The sequence below is a fragment of the Lontra canadensis genome, unplaced genomic scaffold, assembly GCF_010015895.1.
Source record: "Lontra canadensis isolate GAN:19392208 unplaced genomic scaffold, GSC_riverotter_1.0 scaffold6, whole genome shotgun sequence".
In the NCBI taxonomy this organism is placed as follows: domain Eukaryota; kingdom Metazoa; phylum Chordata; class Mammalia; order Carnivora; family Mustelidae; genus Lontra; species Lontra canadensis.
Genome location: NW_022631000.1, coordinates 6017423 through 6023487, shown reverse-complemented (window position 1 = coordinate 6023487; position 6065 = coordinate 6017423). Strand labels below are relative to the sequence as shown.

General features: G+C 38.5%; 1 pseudogene; it reads right to left on the bottom strand.

Annotated features, from left to right (window-relative positions):
* Nucleotides 1-5270: 5270 nt before the first annotated feature.
* Nucleotides 5271-5763, bottom strand: LOC116864799 (annotated as a pseudogene).
* Nucleotides 5764-6065: the final 302 nt, after the last annotated feature.

Below are 6065 nucleotides of genomic sequence, written 5' to 3'. Positions count from 1 at the left end.
ATAAACACATAAGGCATAGATTCCTGAGAATTTACTATGATTTCTATCGAGTTTCAAGTGTCTGTGTTCACCAGTTGGTGGCTACATTTGTGTCCCCAAATATAAAAGGTTCTTTGCCATTTTCCCCATGGTTGAAAGAATATAGACTTTTTTGGGGGGTTCCCCACCACACATGACCTAAGTTAGTAATTTTAGGAATCCTAAGTGCCCAGAGTTCTGTTCTGATTGTTACTGGTTTCTGTTGAGTGAAGATACTCATGCCAGTCCTCTCTAACATTTCCACAACAGTGCTCCCTCAGCTAGAAGGTTGCTGTCATCAACACTGCCAGTATTGCCGCCTACTTTTTCTCCTTGTGCGTATGGGTATAATTTGACATAAACGACGCCCAGTGCCAGTGTGATCAGTAACAGATTGTTGTGCTTTAATCACAGATCTTTGTACTCGAGCTGTTCACAGGTGGGAAGCAGAACTTTCCTTCTTTGTTAGACTTCCTCAAGGGTTTGCACAGATTACTTCAGCCTTAATGTGCCAGTGGCCAGCAACGAGTTTTTTCAAGGCACTCTCACAGTTAGTCAGGTGTGCACTCTGCAATCGCACTTTCTCGGGGGTGCAGCTTCAAGCCATACTGTTCCTGTCTTTATGAGTCCAAACCCAAGTGGTGGCAGAGTGTAGATCTGCTGCGGGCTTTGAGAACTAGTGCTGGTAGAGTTTAAATTCTGCCACCTGTCATTGTCACTAGATGTCACCTGTGAATATGAAAGCTTGTCTTGATCATAATGCTCTCATGAAGTGAGAGGAAGGTTTTGGCTCTCAAAGCAAATTTTTATGAGTGCTCCAAATGTCATAGATGCAGCTCTTTCAACAACTCTTAGAACAAAATAGTGCCACTACTTAACCCAAGAGTAAGGGACTTTGATGCCAGAGCAGGACTACATTAATGCTTAATCCGAGACTTTGGCACTGAAATGTGTTCCCAGGCCTTGTCGCTGTTCCCTGCAGCCCGACTCGCTGTACCTCGCCTTATAGCAAGTTTTCTCTCCGTATACTCCAGTCTAGTAAGCATATATGTGTATGTCTGAACATCATTGTGGAAAGCCTTCCATCCCCATCTCCTCTGCCTACCCTTTTAGGAAGCATCTCATTCCTTATTTGACAAGTTGATTCATCTATTCCAGAAACATGTATTCAGTGTTCACCATATGCAGGCAGTGATGTAGGCATAGAGAATACAAGAGTTAAAGAGTGAGAGGCCAAAATTTGTGAACTTGTATCTCTTTCTCTGCAGTGATGATAGAATAAATGAGTAAAAAAATGACATGTCCGACGGTAGTAAGTGCTAAAGAGGTAACTAAGACAAGGACGTGGATTGTAAGCCTTCTTAGGAGTAAAGAAGATTTTCAATTTTACATGGAGTTTTCGGGGATCTCCTACACATGAAGGGCACATTTGAGCCAGCATAGAAGGAAAATGAGGAAGTGAGACAAGATGTCTGAAAGATCATTCCAGAAAGAGTGTGAAAAATGTACAGCTCCTGAGGAGGGGGGGTGTCCTGGTGGCTAAGGGAGGAATAGATCATAGGACTGCAATATTAGCTAGGTAGAATAGCAACCTTAATGTTCCTTCTTCAGCCTAGTCAAGACTCTAACTTATAATGAAAGGAAATAGTTGACATGATCAATCTATTGCAGATTAACATGGTACACAGATGGGGATCAGCAGACCATGAAGAACCAAGATAAAGAAAAGATGCTGAGACCACAAGGTAAAATAATGTGCCTTGCCATATCTAGCTAAAGATATAATTCCTTAATGAGAAGTGATTAAAAGATAATGTAGGACTGTATTTACATCTGAAAGCATTGGCCCAAGTCTTCTGCTTAGTAAGCAGTGTATACAGTATATAGACTAACAGTCTGAGAAGAATTAAATCATTTTCAATTGATTTAGTGTTTTATTTACAAGTTTTATCAAAGACAGGAACTTTTAGCCATGAAAATCCAATTATAGTTACATTCAAACTCTGCTGCTTTTAATAAATAACTAGAGCAGAATTAAACCTGGAAATATTAATAGATGCTTTTTAAAGAATGCATTATATTTTTATATGCCCAATTTAGTGCAACTCTGCTGATGTGGGGCCACATTCATTCATTTAACAAATATTTCACAAGAACCTATTATGTGCAAGGCTCTGTTCTAGGTGCTAGAGATATAACTGATCCAAACTAAGTCCTTACTTCATATGCTGGTAGACAAGGCAAAATGCATGTCAGATACTAAATACTACAAAGAAAAAGCCAGTAAGTGGATAGAGAATTTCAACGGGAATTGAATTCAATGGGAATTGAAAACTGAATTCAATGGGAATTGAAAAAAAATACGCCTTTGGGAAGGTGTATTGATGAGAATGTGCTGCAGTAACAGATTAACCTTCAAAGCTTAGTGGCTTTAAAAACATAGGTTTCTCAAACCATAAGGGACTGCTAATCCCAGAAAAAAAACTGAGGGCTGCTGAGTGAGGGTAGAGGGAGGGTTAGGGTGGCTGGATGATAGACCTTGGGGAGGGTATATGCTATGGCGAGTGCTGTGAATTGTGTAAGACTGATGAAGCACAGATCCGTACCCCTGAAACAAATAATACATTATATGTCAATTAAAAACAAAAACAAAAAAACCCCATAGGTTTCCTCTTTTGGCAGCTGTGATGCTGGAAAGGTGAGATTCTGGCCAGGCTGAGGACGCTGGCTCTCACTGTCCTCCTCCCCTTTGACTTTTCTCTGAAGTCCCTCAATAAAATGGTTTGATCAACAAACAAACAAAAATATGTAGGTTTCCTGGTCATCTTATATGTATGTCGTAGGTTGACAGCAGCCTCTACTTACTGAAATCTTTCAGTGATCCAGATTGAAGAATTAGGCACTATCTTGCGTGTTGCTGGTCATTGTGATAAAGGAAAACAACAGTTCTAGAGGAACTTGAACCAGAAAGAAGTGTGGTCTTTCTCTCTTCCACTTATAACTCATTACCCAGAGCTAATTGCATGGCCCACCCTGCCACGGGATAGCCAGGAAGTAAGTGGACTGAAGTATCTTTGTTAAATAGCTTTAATGACCACTGAAAAGGGATGTGAGTCAAAGAACTTTCTGAGAAAGTGACATTTGAACTGAGACCTGAAGGAAATGATGGAGTGAGAACAGGGAAGAGAACCCTTCAAAAAGAAGATGAAGCTAAAGCCCATTTGGTTTGTTCAAAAAGAAGTTAAGACTTCATAAAAATAAATAAATAAACAAATAGAAAATACAACCAATAAAATATAGTAAAGTAAAAAAGAAAGCTGTAGATTGGGAGCAAGTAATTGTAAATTATGTTTTAGTAAAGGACACATGTCAAACTTAAAAGACACACGTTAATAATAAGACAATCCAAATTTTTTTTTAAAAATGGGCAACATATTTGAGACACTTAATCAAAGAAGATATAGGAATGTTAGTGAACACATAAAAAAGGCTTTAAGGATTGTCATTAGGAAACTTCACATTCAACATTCAACATTCTCATTCAATGAGATACCCTACATACTTAAGAATTATGACTGACAATACCTGGTATTGTTAAGCTATGGAAAAACTGGAAACTGTTGCTGGTAGAAATAAAATGATACAGTTATTTTGGAAAACAGTCTGTCAGTTTCTTAAAAAATTAAATGTAAGCTTGTCATCTGACACAATAATCATATTCTTAGTGATCTACCAAAGAAAAGCAAAAGCGTATGTCCACACAAACACTTGGACATTAGTATTCACAGCAACACTATTCAAAAGAGTCAAAATAGAGAAAACTCAAATGTCCATGAAATGATTAATAGAAGCACAAAATATAGCATAGCTATAAAATGGATGCTATTCAGCAATAAAAAGAAATAAACTACTAATACATGCTGTAATATAGAAGTCTCAGAAACATTATACTAAAAGAAAGAAACCAGAGGCAAAAGTAATATATTGTATGACTTTATATTTAATTACCAGGAAAGGCAAGGACTATACATATAGAAAGCATATCAGTAGTCTCTTAGAACTTGGGTGTGAATAAGAATGAACTGCAAATGGGTACAAGATACCTTTTTTTGGATTAACAAAGTGTTTTAAGACTAGACTGTACTGCTAATTGCACAAAGGTGTAAACATACTAGGACTTATCAAAAAGTACACTTAATATTGGTGGATTTTGGTTTGTGTAATGTATGCTTCAATAAAGCAGGTAAAAAAAAAATAAAAGGAAAGAAGAGAAACAGAGAGGGGGATGTTGGGGCTTTTATAGAGCAAAGAAGGAAAAGAGCCATGCGGGTACAGTCAGCGATGGAGCCAGAGGCCCTATCGCGTAATCACTGAAGCCTCAGTATCAGAGTTTAGACATTTTTATGTTTATTGAGTCAATGGATGCTTTGAGTATTAGAGAGACTGGAATTAATTTATGTTTTTAGAGGATGTTCTATGTTGACTTATTGTATGATGCTTTTACAGTGGTCAGGCAAGAAATTATGGAAGCAAGAGTGGTGCAGACAGGTGGTAAAAAAATGGTTTGGAGATAGGTTTGAAAAGTAGAACTTCCTAGTTAATGGACGTGTTTGGACCACTAGAGTTTTGACATTTTTATTGCCAAGTACTATGAATAAATAACATCCTTATCCCATTCCTACTTTTCAGCCCAAGGCTGAACACAATTCTAAATCAATACACAAGTTTCAACTCCGGAATTACGGTTAAAAGAAGGAGCCATAGGTAGGATGCAGCTCAGGGGAGTTTAATGCATATACACATTGTAATTGTCAAAAGCAATAATTTTGTGTCTTTCACGTGGCTATATTAAGGTGTATTGAAGTCGTCATGTCAAGTTTCTTCACTCTTAAAATGTTGTATTCTTATTTGGAACTGCAAAATATTACCCCATTGATTCATAATAGCCATTCTAAATTGTTCACAAGAAATAAGCAAATGGACCACAATTTTTATAAAATGATGTGTAATTTAGGTTAATTGTTTAGTACTCAATTGAGTATGCATTATAGAAATTTCTGAGTAAAATTTTTCCTCTCAAATTTGAAATATGATTTTCTATTACAATAAGGCACTTTATTTTTTTATTCTTTTATTAAGTGCTTCTTTTTTAATGAAACAAATCCGAAAGATGTACAGTCAGGCTCAAGTTGTGAAGTTCACAAGCATGGAGAAAACAAAAACAAACAAACGACAGGATTCAAAAGAATTGGTTAACCCACGACGAGGTTGGACTTGCCGCCAGGGGGTTTTCTTTGGGATGGCACTGGGGCTGAAGCCACAGGGCTGGGCACAGGGGCAGCAGGCACAGGCTTCTCCTCACTCTGCCCCAGGCTGGCCTGCAAGTCTGTGTCCATGTTTTCATGAATGTCGCCTTCTCCCTTCAGATCTAAGAAGTCTCCAGCGTTCGCTTCAGAAGAGTTCCTTCTCTGGGGTCCAGATGACTCAGAATCCTGTCTGCCACCACTAGACTTGGCACCTGCCGACTTGGCCCATGAAGGAGAATTTTCCTCAGGTGTCCCAAAGATGGTAGATGCCATTTTGTTCCTCCTCACAGGCTGTTCTGTTGGTTCATCAAAGCCTAATGAAAAATTGGATCCACCGCCTGGAGGCCTCAAAACCCGGGATCGACTCCCTTGAAGGTGGTGGTGGTGGGCATGGTGCCCAGGAGCGAGGTAGGCTGGAGCGGGAGCAGAGCGCTGAAAGGGTCGGATTGGAGGGGCGCAGAATTGCTGCCCACCCCACCGCCAGCGACCGCTGCAGGAGCCTCCACCAAGGCACTTTATTTTTGAGGAATAATTCCAGAGTAATTTTAAGTAATTAAAATATTGAAAAGTAATTTTGAAAATTATATGAAGGAATTAGCTATAGCAATTTTTCTTTGTTTTTTATAGGTTGAATTTATGAAACGAAACATAAAATCTTTACATTTTGAGAGAATGATTTAAGAAGAAACGAATTGCAAAATGTGCTTCAAGTATTTTCACATTAGAGTTTTGGTAATTTCT